The 19,083-nt window shown below is 38.9% G+C and overlaps 1 protein-coding gene across 1 annotated transcript in view; it reads left to right on the top strand.

Moving 5' to 3' along the window:
* The window catches only part of RBFOX1 (RNA binding fox-1 homolog 1), a 1,343,363-nt gene that overhangs the window by 422,387 nt on the left and 901,893 nt on the right, over positions 1 to 19,083 (top strand). The gene's annotated exons all lie outside the window — the stretch shown is intronic.

The following is a 19,083-nucleotide window of genomic DNA, read 5'->3' as shown; positions in this document are numbered from 1 at the left end:
CTGATAAACACCCCAAATCCTGTTAAATATCATGCTTAAATTAGTTCTAAGCAACTTTTTGTATGACATACTAATGCAATTTAATTCAGGGTTTGGCTTGCTCGCCTGTAGCTGAACGGAAGAAATTAGAAAATTCTAGTTCTCTCTTCATTTTAGTGTAGGGGGAAAAAAAAAAAGGGAAAATGTAGATAGTTGAGGGTCTGCATGTGTAATGTTTGAAAATTCATTTATCTTCTCTTTTTGTAGTGAAAAGAAAAAGCAAAAAGTATTTTTCCAGCACTGAATAAAAAAAATAAGAAGCAGTATCGTGTATTGTTTTGACATACTTTCTTCCATGGCAATGTAAGCACTTTCTGATAGTTAACAGCCTCCTGAGTATGCCTTTTGAAAACCTGCAAAATATATATGTAATTAATTTCCTTATGTAGCTGACAGTGCTATTGCACCTTGGACTCCTGAAAATCAGGTTCTTAGCAAAAATGGGTGGAATCTCCATCATGCTTTAATATACTTAACAACAGTTCTAAAAAACTGTATTTCACTGAAATTCATGGTCAGCCTGAAAGACTGTTACTACAACTTCTGTTTTATTGCATACAGAAGTTTTATTTATGAAGATGTAGGCTTTACAAGTGGGTAAATTAAGGGAGCTGGTTTTCTTATGATAATATAGACATATGGATCAAAATACCAAATGTGAGCATTTACACGTGGCTTGCAAAGCTCGCTCATTCAATCTGTATGTTGACATATGTAAGTTGAGAGCAGATGAATGACTCAGTTGTTCATTTTGTCCATGTACTTCATATGTAAATGTTTGAAAATGTGACCTTGCTGTCAAGATAGTGAGGAAGTAATACAATAAATCTTGAAATTAATTTTGATTAGTTACGTGTTAACAATGATCTTATAACTTTTCAAACTTTATTTATAAATTTCTTTTTTTTGGAATACAACTTTCATTAGATTAGAATTTACACTTTCCTATGTGTGTGCATTTGTACTTTGTGGAAGAGATTAATGGGAAAATTATTCAAAAAATGATGCACAAAGCTTCTGACAATACTTCGTGTTCCAGATAAGCTCTTAGTTAATAAAGATTGCAGATGTCAAAGACTGCTTTGAATTAATTTTCACGTTCTTGCACATATTTACAAATGCTCCAGTTGTCCGTTTGTACTTTGGTCTGATAAGAGGGTACTGTTCTAGATCATGATAGATGTTATACAGACACGTTTCAGGACCCCGACCGTTTGTCTGAACTGAAATAGATATAGGTGGTGGCTGCAGTTTACAAATGGTCTTAAGCCTTGACATTTCCAGAAAAATGGCAGCTGTTACAATAATTATATTCTTCATTCCTTAAAACTTAGTATTTTATTTAAATCTAAACTCTAAAATGAACTATAAAACATTTGAAGCTTGTTGGAAGTGTATACACGTCTAGATGGATATGGTCCACTATAGTACAAAAAATTAATGTAACTTCAAATTTTCTGCAGTATGTAATAAATCTAATGGCGTTAATTTTGACTTTGGTAGCTTCATAAAAGCCTATGAAACTATCCAGAAAGAGATTTGTTGTTATATTTTCCACACCCTTGAAAAAAACAAGGGTTGTAGCTAACACGTGCCCTCAAATACATTTAAATTTGTTTTATTGCAATTTATTTGAGATTTTTTCCCAACCCATTGAAAACTTTTCTAGAAATAGATTTTTAAGTAGACTGTTTATTGAAACAAGCCCATAGGTAGGGTTTACTAGTGTAATCAGATCTCTAATACATACAGTTTGTGAGTTTTCCTGTAAGAATAGTATGAAAAACTTCCCCAAAAGCAGAGTGTCTCTGACTCTGTTCATTAGGAGGCTTGCCAGGCAGAATGTCAGAAAGACTGTACAGTGGAAGCGCAGTGCAAAGAGTGGCAGGTGCTTTGATGAAAACGGACAAGTAACTTACTGAGAAATAGTCATCTAATATGGTAATTGGTGAACAGACTGAAATAAACGAAATGAAGACTGCATCTCAAAATACATTTCTCTTCCTGAAAGAAATGAAAAATGTGATCCTCCTCATGGGAGTAAAATGAGTTATTGTAAAGGTGATGTGTCATAGGAAGATAGAATTGATAACTCCACAGGAAACATTCACAGATGTCATACTTCCAGTTCCCTGGCAGAAGCAGCCCTGCTGCAGTATCTTCAGAAATGGATGCTGAAAGTGTGGCAAGCTATGGATTATAAAATCTATGATACAATTTTCCATATAAGGTGATTTGGGAGACAGTCTTGTAATGAAAGTCTAGGGAGTTCCTTAATCTGTTCTTTCTGAACTACATTATTTCATATATGCAGACATAATATGGAGTCGTCAGAATAGCACGGGGATTATAAGATACTCTAGCAGTAAAATTTCTGATTGCAGTTCAGTTTTAACAACAAAATTCAGCAAAAACTTTTAAGTTAATTTTTTTTTTTTTAATTTGGCAGTAACTTACCCTTTGTAATTCCTGACAGTTTCCTTTACCAAGGCTTTCCAGGACACCAGGCATATTGTCACCTCTCCGCTCTTCTGTCGTCTTCCTTTACCGTCTGGTGCTGTGACAGCCCTCTCTCAATTGCACTGGGAATGGGGAAGCAACCAACTAGACTTTATATCAGTCTCTCATGACTTCACCCAAGTCTGTATGAAACCCTACACTCTCTCTCTTAATAGGTAGCTTCCTTGCTGTCCTCCAAATTTTGCATGTCCAGTACATTTTTTTCTGACCATGGAAATAGCAATTTCTGCCAAAGTGCTGCAACTGTCCCATCAGCTCCCCATCACCTCAGTGGTGTGTATGCTCAGCTGTGCGACTTCTGCTCCACTGCTGCATGCTTTGTCCTTCTGCTGGAAGTCCAGATGCTCACCGCATATTCAACAGATTTGATCCCAAAAGAGAAGACCACCAAGTAGAAACAAGCTCTGAAAGCTGTGGCATTAATGAAGTGGCATTCTAATCACAGATGATTTAGCAGCATTAACAAGCAGCAGAGACTCAAATGCTGAAACTGTAGGTTCTAGGTAAATGAAGACTACTCTTTCTGAGCACAGATGCAAATTTATCCTGTGTTAACATGCTTTTATTTGTTCCAAATAGAATTCATAGAATTCCTGAAAAGAAGACCCCAAACTGAAAACTATAAAAATACTTTAGAAAAGCAAAGTTTCGCTCCGCTCTTTCTTATACAGTGGGTGTTAAGACTGCATGATGACAAGGCGGTATGACTCACCATCCCTGTGAGCTGCACATCATGGGGAGTTCTTGACATACATTGCAATAAGCATATTTCTCATGCCTGCATTGCTTGCGTAAAGCACATGGAATGGCTGTAAAGTAGACGAAACTGATAGGGTTAACTGTTGGTTGAAAGAAGACATGAAAAGCATGAGTCTCTTGACATATAGATAGAGAAGAACAGGTGAAGTAAATATCACTAGTAATACAAATGTCCTACCTGACCAGTAGCTAGTCCTTTTGTTTCCCACCAATATAAGGAACATGCACCAACACTGCTGTTTCTCTAGTAGTAGCTGTTGCTTGGAGATAAGTTTGAGGGTCAGCAATGTGATTGTGATTATTCGGAGAAGTGCAGCTGTCTAAACCACCATCTTTCTTTTCAACCTGTTCCCTTAAAACATTGTTGATGATCTTAGTACCAAGCAAACCAGCTTTATGGCACTAGAGTAAGCGACTGGCTAGTGTGGTAAAGGTGTCAGCATGTGTGGTGGGTTGACCTTGGCTCGTGGCCAGGTGCCCACGAGGGTTGAGATACAGACAGGGAGATCACTTACTGATTGTCCTCATGGGCAAAACAGAGTCAACTTGATTTAATTTATTGCCAATTAAAATAGAGTTGGATGGCGAGAAAGAAAGAAAGAAACCAAAAACACCTCCCCCCTTTCTTCCCAGACTCAACTTCACTCCTTCCGTGCTGACTCCTCCACCTCCTTCCAAGCGGCACAGGGGGATGGGGAGTGGGAGTTGTGGTCAGCCCATAACAGCTCCTCTCTGCCACTCCTTTCTCCTCACACTTTTCCCCTGCTCCGCCATGGTCTCCCCAAGGGCTGCAGGGGAATCTCCGCCCCAGCACCTGTGGCCCCTCCGGCCCCTCCTCCTGCTCTCACCTGGGTGCTCGCAGGGCTGGTTCTCACACTTTTTTTCCTCACAGCTGTGCAGCATTTTGTCCTTTCATAAACAGGCTTTCCCAGAGGTGCCACCAGCTTCCCTGAGGGGCTCAGCTGTGCCCTGTGCTGGGGCTGTTGGAACTGGCTGGAACCGGCTGTGTCCGGCACGGGGCAGCCCCAGCCTCTCCTCACAGAGGGCCCTGCAGCCCTGCTGCCAGCGCCTGGCACAGATACCAACTACATCGTGTCTTAGTAAGACCCAGCTTTTTGTTACCTTTCTTGCTGTAACTGTTCTGATCCATTAACAATGGTGGGAAGAAAGTGCTGAGCTTCAGGAGGTTGGTAATGACGGGGCGAGGGGGAGTTGGCCTCAGGGGCTTGCTGGGTAAACAGGCAGAGGACTGAGAGAGGTGGGGGCCTCGGTGTTTGGGGACTTCTGTCTCTTCTGTGTCTCTTTCAGAGAGTGGATTTGGAGTAGTCCTCTGGTCAGGAATTACCATTCATGGTTCATAAAACATGTGGAGCAGATGGATCTTTACTTCAGGTAACGGTAAGCTTTGTTTGGAGTGCCAAATGGTTTTGGAAGAAACGTTGTTAGAGTTTCTGTAGTCGTGGTCAGGGCTGTTTTCTACCTACTGGAATGCAAATTCATGCTTGTACTGTGACTCCTGCTCCCATTTCTAACCGTTTAAAGATAACATGTTTCTTTTTGTATTGTCCAGTTACATTTGGACATGCAGATGGGATGGAGACTGCAACAGGAGATGTTGAAAATGTTTCATTTTGTTTTTAAATTAAGGACAGACTTCTATTGAGGATGCCCTGCTAGCAAGCAATGTAGTGTAGGAGAAAACAATCTCTTCTTTTTTTGTCTGCTGATCATTGATGTGCTATGTTATACTGAAAGACCTCTGCTCTACCACGCTTTCTTTGTGTTCTTCAGTAGAATGACTCCACTCGTTTTGAGGGAAGTAGGAAAATGTCATTTGCTGACTGGTTTACTTCATCCTGGGAACAGATCTGAGATGTATTCAGTTGAGCTGCAAATGAGGTGCTGTTTTTAATGTGAGATTTAATTTTAAATAGTTAAACACCTGCAGGGATGTCTGTAAGCAGCTACTGATTTTTTAAAAAAAAATGAGCAGCACATGAGATTTATAGTTTTCTCCTACTCAAGGTATTGTAGTGGGAAATAAAGGATGATTTCTCACATAGCTGTTGGTAAACCCTAATTTTTCAAGGGTTAGGCAGTGTTGTTAAGTGTTTTAAGCTTTGTGTGTTAGGCTCCTCACTGCCTTCAATAAATTTCTCTTGTTGAATTAATTTTTGAGGCTCAGTCCTCATTTTAAAAAAAAAAAAAAAGGAGGGAGGAGAGGGGCAAGTCTTGATTTCCCAGATAAGAAAAATGTTGTTTGTAAGGCTAAGGCATACAAGAAGAAGTCTGTGCCTATGGAGGGATTCCCTTTTAGAGAAAAACGGGTTCAAGATTGGGCCTATGGAGCCCTGATGTAATGGTGCCACAAGGATAGTGATCTTTTCTAGCAAGCTGGAAGCAAATCTTCTGGAGCTGGGGCTGTAAGACTGATGTTTATTCGTGTCAGAAAAGCGCAGTCAACAAGCCTATTGCATTCAACTCAAATAAGTCCTTGGAGACATCAAACAGTGGTACCCTGTTCAAAGGCCTGGCTGTGTCTAGTTCAGCAGTTTCGAAGTTGATTGGTTCAATAACAAACAGAATAACCACTGAGGCTGCAGGAGCTGCTCAGTTGCCCGAATGTAAAGATACTCTGGCCAGAGACAGACCTGTTTTGCCCAGATTGTTAGACATGTTGCTATGTTCTACGTATATAAAAAATACAAAGGTATTTTTAGCTGCTGTTGGTATTAGAATGATTTAATACCAGTGAAAGAAGGGTGAGAGAGGAAAGGCTTTTGCATATTTTAGTAACATAATTCTGATCTATTGGATAGAAGTTATGGAGAAGATTATATGGCTCTCATTCAGAATATGTCTCATCAGGGTTGTGACTGTCCCAGAAATCACAAGAAATGCATTATTCTGTGGCATATATAAGGAGACTATTAAAACTGATAGTAACTCCCTTAATTAAAACAAGTTAACTGTGCAGTTATATGGACCTCATTACTGCAGTATGGGACTGTGTTACCTCCCTATGGTGAAAAGCAGAAAAATGATCTTAGTCTTTTGTTTCATCTGTAGATGATATTTACCTGTTTTTACCAATTATTAGGTAAGGCTGGACAAAGTAGAGGTTTTACATTTAGCTGTAGCTGGATAGTTGGTTGTTAATATTTTTTTCTGACAGCCACTTCTGTGAAGGTTCAGTTTTGCATAAGCTTTCCTGGGACACGGTTTAGCCAGCAGGCAGACCACTGCAGTGGAATTTATCTGGGGGGTATGTGGTCTGACTCGTGGTGGGAGGGGTGAATTGAGCTCTGTTATGTAAAGCTTTGAAAGTCAGCAAACTGACCTAGAACTGAAATGTGTATTAGTGAAGAGCAGTGTTTTGCATTGCTGAGCAGATAGGTTGCTGAATTGGGAATGAGCCAGAGTGTCCTCAGGGTCTGGCAGCAAGTGATAGTCTGGTTTACATGTTGCACACGTGGTGCTCGGGATGGTCAGATTTGCATTTAGTAAGCTGCAGACGGTAGTTTGAGCACCCCATGAGATGAGCTGGATATTCAAAATATCTGTTTCTTCCCTTTGAGAGTAACCTCTCGGATCTGAAACAAGATTGGATATGTTCTTTGTGATATTAGACTAAAAAATAGACAAAAATATCTTTAGGGGACAGTTAAAACAGAAGACTGATTTGTTTCTTTCTATTTTATTTTTTTTTTAATTGAGATACGTACTTTATATGTTGAGAAGGAAATAATTTGAGATTTTGTAATAAACTCTTTGGATTCTGGATTTTGGGCTTCTAAAATAGTTAGGTTTATCTTACGCTGTGTAAATTGTATTCTTACAAACTGAATATAACCCTAAATTTGAATCATCAGTTTTCTTCCCTGTGGTATTGATACCCATTTAATACTACTTTCATGGTGACTTTCAGTGTGAAGTTGTGAAGGGGTTAGCAGCAATTTGTTTCACTGCCTGCAGTTGAAGTTTGCTTGGAATGTTTCATTAACACACTATCATGGTTTAAAAATAGAAACTCAGGAGAATTACTCCAGCTCAATTAAGTAATATAATGCATCAAGAAGCTTTTCATTTTGTATTATAATTATTCCAAGGCACTTCAAACTAGCCACTTTTCCATTGTGAGGAGAGTTCTACACCATTTTTTTTATCCAAATCATATTTCTCAGAAATTCTACGTCTGCATGTGGATTACTTGCAGAACTCCTGTTGTCCTTGTTTCTTCTCTGCTGTGGAATTAAAAGACCCCAACATTTAGTAAACTCTTACATGGGTTTTGTTGCTCACTGTGTATGTGGCAGTAAAGAGCAGAGTGAAGCAGCTGGAATATCTGCAGTGCTCTATGGATTGCAGAGCATGACATGAGTGATTTCTCGCTCCCAGTAGCTAGCAATGGGTTGCTTTTCAAGCCCCAATTCTGTTAGAATTCTAGTCGGGAAAAGTTCATTTCTCTCTCCTTTCCCTCCCCCCAGCCCCAAAAAAGAAGAAATACATATTCTTGATAGTATGTTGTCAGCTGGACAGCTGTCTCTGTGGAAACAGTAGCAGAAGTTGTTCTTCAGTGTTTAGCTGTTGAATGTTTATAGTAATTCCACCTAAACATTTGTTGATGTTTTAAATACAAAATAAATAAATAAGCATTTCTTTACTGCTGTGTTAATTTAGTGATATGTTGTCAGTTTCTTTGGAAGCTGGATTCCAAAGAGTTCTCAGCTGGTTAACTGAATGGGAACTCAGCTTTGAAAATAGAATTTGCCTGCTGGCTTACCAGTTTACAAATGTCTACTATTTATTTTGGGCACCAAATTATTACTTTTCTTCTGGGCATGTTTCTTGCTTGGTGGTGGTTGTTTTGGTTTGGTTTTTTGTGTGTGTTTACATACAATGTAGCTTGAAATGAATCAGAGAATGGTGTAGGTTGGAAGGGACCTCTGGAGGTCGTCTAGTCCAACCCACTTGCTCAAGCAGGGCCACCTGGAGCTGGTTGCCCAGGACCATATCCAGATGGCTTTTGGATATCTCCAAGGATGGAGACTCCACAACCTCTCTGGGCAACCTGTGCCACCTTCACAGTGAAAAAGTGTTTCCTGATGTTGAGGGAACCTCCTGCATTTCAGTTTGTGCCCATTGCCTCTGGTCCCGTCGCTGGGCACCACTGAAAAGAGCCTGGCTTCATCTTCTTTTCACGCTGCCTTTGGATTTTTGCACACATTGAGGTTCCCCCTGAGCCTTCTCTTCTCCAGGCTAAGCGGTCCCAGCTCTCTCAGCCTTTCCCCATGTGAGAGATGCTCCAGGACGTTCATCATCTTAGTAGCCCTTTGTTGGACTCTCTCCAGTAGTGCCATATCTCTTTTGTACTGGGGAGGTCAGAACTGGACACAGCACTCCAGAGGTGGCCTCGCCAGTGCTGAGTAGATGAGAAGGGTCACTTCCCTTGACCTGCTGGCAGCACTCCTCCTAATACAGCCCAGGATACTCTGAGCCTTCTTTGCAGCAGGGGCACGTTGCTGGCTGTTCAGCCTGGTGGCCACCAGGACCCCCAGGGCCTTTTCTGCAAAGCTGCTTTCCAGCCCATTGGCTCCCAGCATATATTAGTGCATGGGGTTGTTTGTCCCCAGGTGCAGGACTCTGCAGTTCTGTCAGCGCATTTCACCAGCCTATCAAGGTCCCTCTGGATGGCAGCATGACCCTCTGGCGTATCAGCCACTCCTCCCAGTTTTGTGTCATCAGCAGACTTGTGAGGTCACATTGTGCCCCATGACAACATCATTAATGAAGATGTTAAAAAGGACTGGACCCAGCATTGACTCCCCTTATTGTGAAGGTCAGGTACAGCTTTACGCGCAGCTCAGTGGTACTCTAAAACTTACAGGTACTCCAAAAGTTATCACCTTGCTTTTTCATCTCCTTTCAATATTGCTTCCTTCAGCCTCATACTAACTGCAAGTATGATGCTGTAGTTGGAAGGGAACACAGTAGTATTTTGTTATTTATTTCTGGCATCTTTGTAACATGGTAAGGTGGACAGGTGCAACAAACCCATTACTTGCAAAGCCATACAGATTTTTCATGAAACAGCCATCTTTTTATATTACCTTATTGTCCAGATGGCTAAGTATATGGTAGAACAGAATTAATAGATGCTAGGGAAATCCACCTCCATGTGGAACAGGCAGTAACATTGGCAACCAGTCAAAAAACCCTCAGAAAGGTTGCAGCTGAAGGACACCACTGTTGGAAACACAGACGAAGATATATTCCTGAACTCAAGAAGGAAACACAGAGGATGCATTATTGTATGGAATGATTAGATGACTGACTAATGAGCCTTGAGGGGCAAGGAAATTGGCTACAAAAGCAATTAAATAAGCACCTGACATTCCAATGTACTCTATATAAACACTAAACTCTTACTATGTTTAGTTGGCAAAGCAAAGCAAGCGGCATTTAAGCATACAAGGCAAACTGTTACAGGAAAAAAACCTGTGTTAAACAGATTGTTCTGCCAAAAGTGTGGTAGTAGTGTAGCTTTTCTTTGTCAGAAAGTGTGATAACACGTTGCAATAATAGCATTATAAGTCACTGCCCACAGTTTTCATTAGTTATTCTGGATATTCAAACCAATATGATACTGCATTAAAACCCATATTCTGCTTTAATCGGTCTATTGTTAGATACTGTTAGGTATCGATGGCAATTTTTTTCTTTTTTTTTTTTTTTCCTCTAGGAACAGAACTTCTGCATAAGAGTACAGATTTGAGTAATGGAAGGGTCATTTTGCATAAAATCTGATGAGCCAACATATGATACATGTTTCTGTAATGTAATATGACATCTGTTAAAAGCACTGAGGCAGGTGGTTGTCAGTTTGGGTACTAAGGTGTGTAGTCAGCCTACCTATGAACCTTCAAGAGAGGGGTAGTTGATTACAAAAGCAGTTAAATGAACACTTGTCATTTTGCCAGGTTGAGTTTTTGAAGTGTCATTACTGATTGAAGGATTCTGTCTCGCTCAGTAACAGAGAACTATACAACGTGAAAGGCCTCTGGGCAAGATGGAACAAAAGGTTTTCCTTCATCCTTCGTAAATGGTTAAACTATATTATGCCAATTCTCATAACACACAGCTTCAGTGTACGAAGATCTTGACCTTGTATGGTGAGGGGAGGGAGTTTCATAGGCTTCTACAATGAGAGAGGAGAATTTTCCTACAGGAGGGAACTGATATGAATATTTTGCTCAGGTTTCTCTTTTGAGTGTACTTCCAAATTACTTCGTAAAGTATTTCATTTGTAGGCCCACCCAGTGGAAGAAACAACTTTGGAATTCTGTTGTCAAGTAATTCTGGGGAAGCCTGTCAAGGTCAGGTAGTGATTTGAAAGGCAGTCCTAGTGAACTGAAGTTGAAGTGTTCATAATGTTTTAAGAGCAAAACTAGGTTTTCTGGTAATATTGCTAGGGGTGATCTTCAGCGTTGTTTTCAGTAAATCTCTAGCAACCTTTTCTGCGTAGAGGTGCTGAAAGTGTCACTAATATCGTTTTTCCTGATAAATGTGTGCAGCTAAAGGAGGCTTGTTTAAGAAAGTGGTAATTTGCAAGTATCTATTGCAGTTATAACTATGTATGACAAGGAGCTGAGTTAGGTGTTTGAAGCAAGTGGTTTATCTCCTCTGTAACCAGCTGGAAGCAAAGAAGGTAGGTGGGGTATTTTTTCTTTAAGAAGAATTACAAGCCCTTCTTAAAAGTGTTGAATAATGCTAAATTTGCTGTCAGAAAATCATGGTTTGTCTATAAAGGCAGTGTAAAATTAATCATGCATTCATTTCTCGGTTATCTCATTAAAATCAGATTCAAAGGTCCTCCTATACTTGGAGTTTGAGATGTACTGCTGAACCCCTAAAAAGTTGTCTAAGTCCTGGATAAGAATTCTAGATTTCTGATCTGAAAGAGCTTTATTATGAAGTGGCATATCTGGCTTTAGAGGCAGAGGTGGAATTGGTACATCTGAAATGAATGAATAATATATAAGGAATGATACTAGCTTTGCCTCATGAGTTGGCCTTACTATTTAGCCTCAAGCAGAAGCAAGAAACACAAAAAAAAAAAGGTTGTTACGGTAGAAAGTTAAATATTTAATACCAGTGTCTCTGCTGTACATTCTCCTTTTGTTGTATTCATGGAAATATGTTTTGGAACTGAAGGAAAATGTTATTTATATTACAATAGTGGCAGAAAGGGCACATTTGATTGAGGCATCAAAGTGCTAGACTTTGTAAAAGGCATGAGAGAAAATTCCTGGATTAGCCTTGAAATTTTCACTGTTATCATCCCTTTTCTTTTGGATATGCTGGGTCTCATTTTGGTTTTCATTTGGGATTTGTCTGTAACAACCCTTTTTTTCTTTCCTCTTTGTAATGAGGTAGATAACCAGGTAGCAGTTTTATCTTTCAAGCCCTCTGAAATGTATCCCATCAGTTACAATACACGCAATGTGACACACATCGTGTGCTGCCTTCTGTCATAAGAAGTTTTTTGTCAGCCTCTTGTGTACCAAAATAGCATTTGAATTTCTGTTTTCTGGGCAAAACAGGAATTGTATGTTATACAAAGGAAGGGGCTTGAAATGGAATGGATCTTTGGGTGAAAATGTCAGAAATTTTTAGAAAAATCTAAACTTAAGTATTTTCTCCTCTCACCCTGGAGGATGTAGTTAGAGCATTATGGTGTATTTGAGATTTTTTATTATCTGATTTGTTGGTGGATGAGCAAAGATAAACATGCCTACCTGTTTGCAGTTGTGCATATTGCAGTACTGTTGCACGTGTGTCCTGGACTGATGACCATTCAGGCTATGTGGAAGGGTAGATGTTGTTTCAAGGCTTTCGTTATTCAGCTGAAAACAAGAATTAAGTACAGATTCAGATATTTTCTTCTTTAAAGAAGAAAAAAAGTCATTACAAAGCTTAGTATTTTTCTCTTTGGAAGATCTAAGTGTTTTTAAGTAAGTTTTGATGTTTGCATCTATCTGCTTTCTCACAAAGATGGAGTAAGGGCTCAGCTAGTTTGCATGGACCCGGTATTTTGATCTGTGTCACAGGAACCCTGCTTTACTGGACACTGTCTCAGATAAATACAATGATTCATTTCTTCTACAGATATATGAGAAATTTTGCGCTAGGCTTTTCTTGTAAGACCTTTCATGTAAAAAAGCTATTTTAAAGATATTCTGGAAGTAAGCTTTACCTCCTCCCCACTCCCCTGGTCTCATTTCACTGAGTTCCAAAGTGTATTCAGTGATTAAAAGAAGCAGGGATGTCCTGATCACAGCTATGTCTTGCTTTGGATTCAAGTCAGAAATCTACATCTAATTCTGCTAGTGTTTTAAATGAGAGGCAGTTATAAGTACACACGTGTACATACACATATATGTTCACACTTTTTTCTGTCGTATTCAGAGCTTGAAAAAAAAATTGTGTATGGAAACTGAATGCTACCAAATGCAGTTGAATAATCGCTTCTTTAAAAAAAAATGATTCCTGTAAGAAGAAAAATTTAGCCCCAAAGTTTGAAAAGATTAATAGTATGGGAACTAAAATTGATGCAGTACTTGCTTCCTGGGGCTGAACAGTCAACTCCAGTGCTTCTGGTGGTGCTGGTAGACTTGGCAAGCAGATACTAGGTAAAGCTCAAAAAATTTAGTGTGATTTCACTGAGCTTCTTGGAACAGCGTCGCTGGTAAGAAGAGCAGTTTTTAGGTTGCTGTTGCTTGAGATAGAACTGATCAACAGCCTTAGGCAGGCATTGTAGGCAAGAGTGGTGAAAGAAAGAAGTATGGAGCTTGGGGAAGACTGACTGTAAATGAATTTAACTTTTTTCTAATTGTTTGCTGAATACATGGTTAAGGTTTTTAAGAAAGCCAGTTCATTGACCACCCTGAACAGAATGATAAACTAGTAGTGTTGAAAGTGTGTTTTAGATTACATAACATGTAGAACATAATTTTGTAATTTTTTAAAATATAAAATCTCTTCAGAAGTGTAAGAAAAATGCTGTGACTTCAGTTATCTTCCCTGTTGACTTAACCTGGTGTATATGAAATATAAAATATTAAAAACTGGAGGTATTGCTCATTTTAAGCCTGAAGAGAACAGGAAGTAAGGTAGTCTGTGATTGCTAGTTGCAATCACAAAGTCATGGTAAGAGTGTGGGCTGATCCTTACATGGCTACATCACAGAAGTGGAAGCTGAGCATTTTGCGTTTGCCTAGCCTAAGTAATATTTTTGTACATAAGAATAGAGAGGGTCAATGTGAAAGTAGGGTGTCTGAAGAGTTTGGTTTACTCTGAAGTGTGGACTTGGCAAGTGGACCGTAGGGCCAAACCCTCTCTTTTCTGTACGCTAGTGGAAGAGGAAGCTGCAAGAAGATTGACCTTCGAATGTTCTGACTCTCAGCTGGTGTAAAACTGCCTGTAGTTGCTCAGATACTGGTGAAGCTGCATTGGCCAACACCATCTGAAAAGGCAGTTTGGCAGTCTGTAGTCGAAGATGTTATTCTGGAGTTAGTTTTCTAGTGTTGATATTGCTTCTGCTCCAATGCACATCTGCAAGAGCAGCAACAAGGCACAAAAAAAGCATGCTTTTAAACGTGGAAATTTTTTTATTTTCTTCAGTGATATATCTTGGAAGTAACAGCTTATTTTTGCAGTGACTTCCAGTGTGGTTAAGAAATCCAAGACCCTGGTTTAGGGTTGGATGGGGTGCTAAAGTGCTTCACTGAATCAGGACCTCATCTGGGTTCCCCAAGCTAAAACAGTGAACATCAGCAACAGCTGAGTGAGTATGAGCATAAATTGGTATGCATTTTATCTGTGCTTCTCTGTCAGAGTTCAGGAAAGCAGGGCGGTGTAATGTGAGGAGTCAGGTTCTCTGAGCATAAGTGGATTTGTTTTGTTTGTTGTTTATATCAAGAAAAAGTAGAGATAAAACCAATACCAGATTATAAGCATGCTACTTTAGAATTTACAAATATATGTGCAGTATTTTCAAAATAAAAGAAAATGTGCATCAAGGATCTTATTATAATTTGGATACAGATTAAGTACAGATACGATATTTTATCAGTTTGTATTTTATGCTTTTGCATAAAGTTGGTATATACTTTCATGTTGTAAGCTTTCCAGGGTTTTTATGATTCCTGCAGAAAAAATCCCTCCCTCTCCCACAAGCACAGTTACAGTGGATTGTGTTAGAAAGTAAATGAGTTTGCAGAGTAATGGTGTTACGGGATATGTTCTGATGTTATTTGTGCTTTGGTTTAAGTACATAACTTATTTACAAGTTGAGTGTTGTAGATTAACATGTGTGATGAGTTGCTTCGTGTAGAAAAGATTACATTCCAGACCAATAGCCTAACAAATAGTAGAGAAATAACAATTAAGTAATGTGTTTTAATCTTTAAATGCTAATAATGTACTTTCAAAGACCCAGAGGAAGCCTATGTAATTAGAAAATTGGAAAATACGTACTTCAGTATCTTCTACCCAATTTTCCTGTTATGCTTGCATTAAATTAGAGTAACTCTGTGATGGAATATATCTTATAAGCTATCAGGGGATGGATCTGAAGGACTTTTTTTTTTTTTTTTTTTTTTTTTTAAATGCAAGCATTTACTGGACAGAGGTCACATTAATAGAATTATAGAGAATTGATCATAAAACCTGGTATTTTCTTCAGAATAAAATATTTGTGTCCTGCATCTACAAAAGTGGAAAGCAAGAAGTTTCAAATATTTAAAGGAAAATCAGTTTTGAGATGACAGATACATGTATGTAATAGTAGTGGTACAGGACCTCATGATTGTTAGTCAAGTCAGTTCAGAACCAAGTCTCCTAGTAGAGTGGTTTTTTCTTTTATGATTTTTTTCCTCATGTTTGCTTTGAAGTACTTTCTGTAGCTAATGTATATCAAAGTTAGAAATGTATCAGCACCATATGGTAATAGGCTCGTTGTCTAAATAATGTATGTTTCATAAGTGCAGTTGACTTAAGGATCACTTTTCACCACTTGGAGGGCATTTAACTATAATTTTAGAGTTGAAAGGAGTGCCCTGAGATACACAATAATTTGACGGGTAGAATAAAAAAGATTGTTTGTTATGCAGTGGGTATAAAATTATAACTATTTCCCTGTGTTTACTGATGAAGGACAATTTAATTCTCGGGGGGAGTTGATTCTCCAAATTTCTGGCATAAATGATTATGTGCTATACATATTCCCCACAGTATTTATTGCCTTAGTAGCGAATGCTGTATGCTGGAGCTCCACAAAACAGAAGTTTAGTTGGCAGATTCACTCTGAACAATAGATGTTCAGATGACAGAACATTTGCTTTTTAAGCATATAAAATAAATGGGCCATATTGTATTCTACATTTTTTTTAAAAATCTTTTTTTTTTTTCTTTAAACCTTTGGTTGGGAGTCTTGCTAGCTAAAGATCCAGATCCCTTCTCTTTTTAAACAAGCTTAGGGTTAATAACTATGCTTTCTATGCTGCAAACTGTAGCATCTACTGTCGTATGCTCAGTTAAAAATACAGTGCAAATAACCTGTTTGTTTCCTTTTCAAGTAAGTCTTGAGTTTATTTTAATTGTCATAGGTGGAACTTCTCTTCATTGCCTTTTTTCTTTCCCTGCCTCTCCCCCCCCCCCCCCCTTACATTTAGACCTGAGTTTTTCCAGTGATTCCAGTTTTTCATACAGACCTATGACTGGGAGACGTGTTTCATACAGACCTGTTTCTTGGAGAAACATCCATAAAAGATTTAGGTCCCTGAACTGTGATACAGACAGACTCTAAGCGTCTTAGTCTCAGGCTTCCCGTTTTTGCTTTAAAAAATAAGGGTTATCTTAACTCTCCTGTGGTGCCTGAAACTGTCTGTATTTGCATACTGAGAAGTTGGCATGTTTTTGATATGTGTGTAAATGTGCATGTTTTATCATAGAATCACAGCATAGTTTGGGTTGGAAGGGACCTTTAAAGGTTGTCTAGTCCAATCCCAGTGATTTTACATCTGTGCCCAGTTGGGAACAAAAATCTAGGTATTTTTCTAGGTAAATCTTAAGGTACTGGGGTTGGGGTGGTATTTTCTGTGCACACAACATAACTAAATTGTTGGTTTTCTCGGAAACTCTTACCTCTAGGAATGTTTTAGGGTGTTCTTTTTTCTATGTCTGACTGGAAGAAATGAATATGATATTTGCAATCCTTGTTCCTACTGTAGCCGAATGGTCTGAATATTTGTCCAGGGAGTGGATGGAACATCCATGTTCTGTGCCCACCTTCTGTTGGGGAAAAAATGTTAAACTTGCATCATAATTCTCCACAGAGAGATCCTAAATCATATAGGCTCCTGGTAGCAAAGGTGGTGCACTCCCCTCCTCCTGTTTGAGCTATGTCAGCTTAGCTTGGATTGCTGTTGTTTGGGTTTTTTGAGGGTGTGTGTTTGTTTTATTTTGTGTGGTAAGCCAGCAAGTACTGGCAAAAGTATAACTTTGTGGAGTTTGGATCATGCCTTGTAGGACAGACAAGAGTTTTGGTCCCTGTTTTCAGGATAAATCTGTGTAGTAACTGATAGTTTTATTCAAAATAAAAGATGGAAACTAGAACATGGTACTCTGCCTACTGAGGCAGTAGCATTTTCTGCTGTACCTGTTTTGTCTTTTACAATGAATCTTGATCACAGCTTTCTTCTTTTCTAGCCAAGTAGAACACTGTAAAAAGACAAGTGGCAAGTATTTTCATCCAGAATAGTGTATAACCTGTAGCTAGGAGCTGTCTCCTAGAAGGATATAGGTAGAATTACTTATTTTTGTCTCTTGGGCAGAGAAGGGAATTCAACCTGGATTTCTTAATTACTGGATGAGTGCTCTAACCACTATATTGATGTACAGTTGTTTTTTGGGGGGCGATTGAGTTTTGAAAGCCTCAATGAACCCTTAGCCACTGTCACTGGGGAAAAAAAAATCTGAATTGGAGAATGTGACACTGTAGGAGTATCTCTGTAGATGTTCAGAAGGGGGATTCAGTAGACAAATACCTGACATACATTTTAATAGAAATATGTATATATTTTTGTATATAATCTGTATGTAGAAAGACTATATCATTATAAGCCCTTGTTCCTAAAAGACTGGAAAAGGAAGGAGTTGCATTACCTTTTATGTTTGTTAATCTCTCTTGTATAATAGTATTTATGAAAGTTGTGAATGACAGTGTGCATGCTACAACTGCACGTGCTTTATTTCTCTTCTCCAATCTGTCATTAGTGAATGAGTTAACTGAGTAGGAGGACAGACTGAATTCAGCCTTCAAAAATTACTATCATGTGTAAGTTGGGGGGGGAAGACACAGAAATGTTCTGTACTCCTTAATAGATGTTCATGGTTTTTAATGTTTCATAATTCCTTTTTGACTCAGTCATCTGTAGCAGTTGTATAAATCACTTCTAATGAAGCGGTATTGCTGAATAATTTTGTTTTTACTTTGCAGTGTGTCATTATTAGCTCTGAGGAAAAAACCTGTATTGTTTGGTCTGTACAAGGGACACTTAAGAAAAGGAGAGTTAATTCAAATCAAAAGAGAGAAGGAAATTTAAACCTTTGCCACAGATGTTTCCTTTAGAAAGGAAATGTAAATTGTCACTTTGCAAAGTGAACTAAATGGAACATCTGTGAGTTCTTGGTTTCATTCTTCAGGACTTGATTCTCTTCTGTTTCTTCTGGTCTTAGAGATGCATATTCGTCTTGATCCTGCTTCCGTTGCATGTTAACTTCAGCAGTGCTGGACAAAGCCTTTTATGAGAAGAAAAATAAAAAAATTAGTTAAGATCATCACTATGTCTTGATCTGCTTTAAAAAGCTACTGATAATACAGATTGGGCAGCAGTTGCTAGTGGAAACATTGGCGCAGTTCGAATGTCAGTGTGAGGTTGCAATGCACAGACAACCTGTCGATTATTTTTTTTGTAAGTGGGAAGAAAGTAAGAAATGTAAGAGAAAAGCTGTTATATTTTCTTTTTTTGGTATTACTGGTAGTGTACAATAAATGAACCTTGATTAGCTATGGTTACTCAGGTTTATATTAAAGATTCTCAAAGCTGCAGCCCAGAAAGAGAGGAAAGGGCTTATAGTGATTAAATCTGGCGTTTATTCTTTTGATTCTGAAATAATTTGGGCTTTCTAGAATAATTTGTTTAGCTCTTGAACAATTACAGCAGATTCATCAGGTTTCTCTGTGCTCTTTGATGGCATCTATGGAGCATTACACAGCTGGGCTGTGTTCTCAGTTTCTCTTCCCTGTGGTGTGTTTTCTCCTGGGCCTGTTCCTAAGGCAGAGCTTAGGAATTGCTCCCCAGGACACTCCTGTTGCTCTCCATGGTGCAAACACATGGTTCCATGGGGTGTGCAGTATCATACGAAGTCTTCATCTGTGCCCTTAGCTCAGCTTTCTCCTGTGATAGTCACCAGTATTGGGTGTCTGCGTCCAGCTTTCGGTAGCGGGGCAGGGGAGCGCTACTTACCAAATAAACTCTGTCAGTGGTGAGGAGTTTTCTCTCTTGCACATTCATCTGGACTAGGTCTCAGGCTCAATTTAATGGTTAGAGATTACTCCACTACATGATTCGGTGGAACTTGTTTTTAAAAGCTTGCAGTTTCTTCTTCTTGGCGCTTACGTCAAGGAAACTAGATTTAAGA

Source organism: Gymnogyps californianus, chromosome 15 (assembly GCF_018139145.2).
Source record: "Gymnogyps californianus isolate 813 chromosome 15, ASM1813914v2, whole genome shotgun sequence".
In the NCBI taxonomy this organism is placed as follows: domain Eukaryota; kingdom Metazoa; phylum Chordata; class Aves; order Accipitriformes; family Cathartidae; genus Gymnogyps; species Gymnogyps californianus.
The sequence above is the reverse complement of the archived record's forward strand: the minus strand, read 5'-3'. Positions and strand labels throughout refer to the sequence as shown.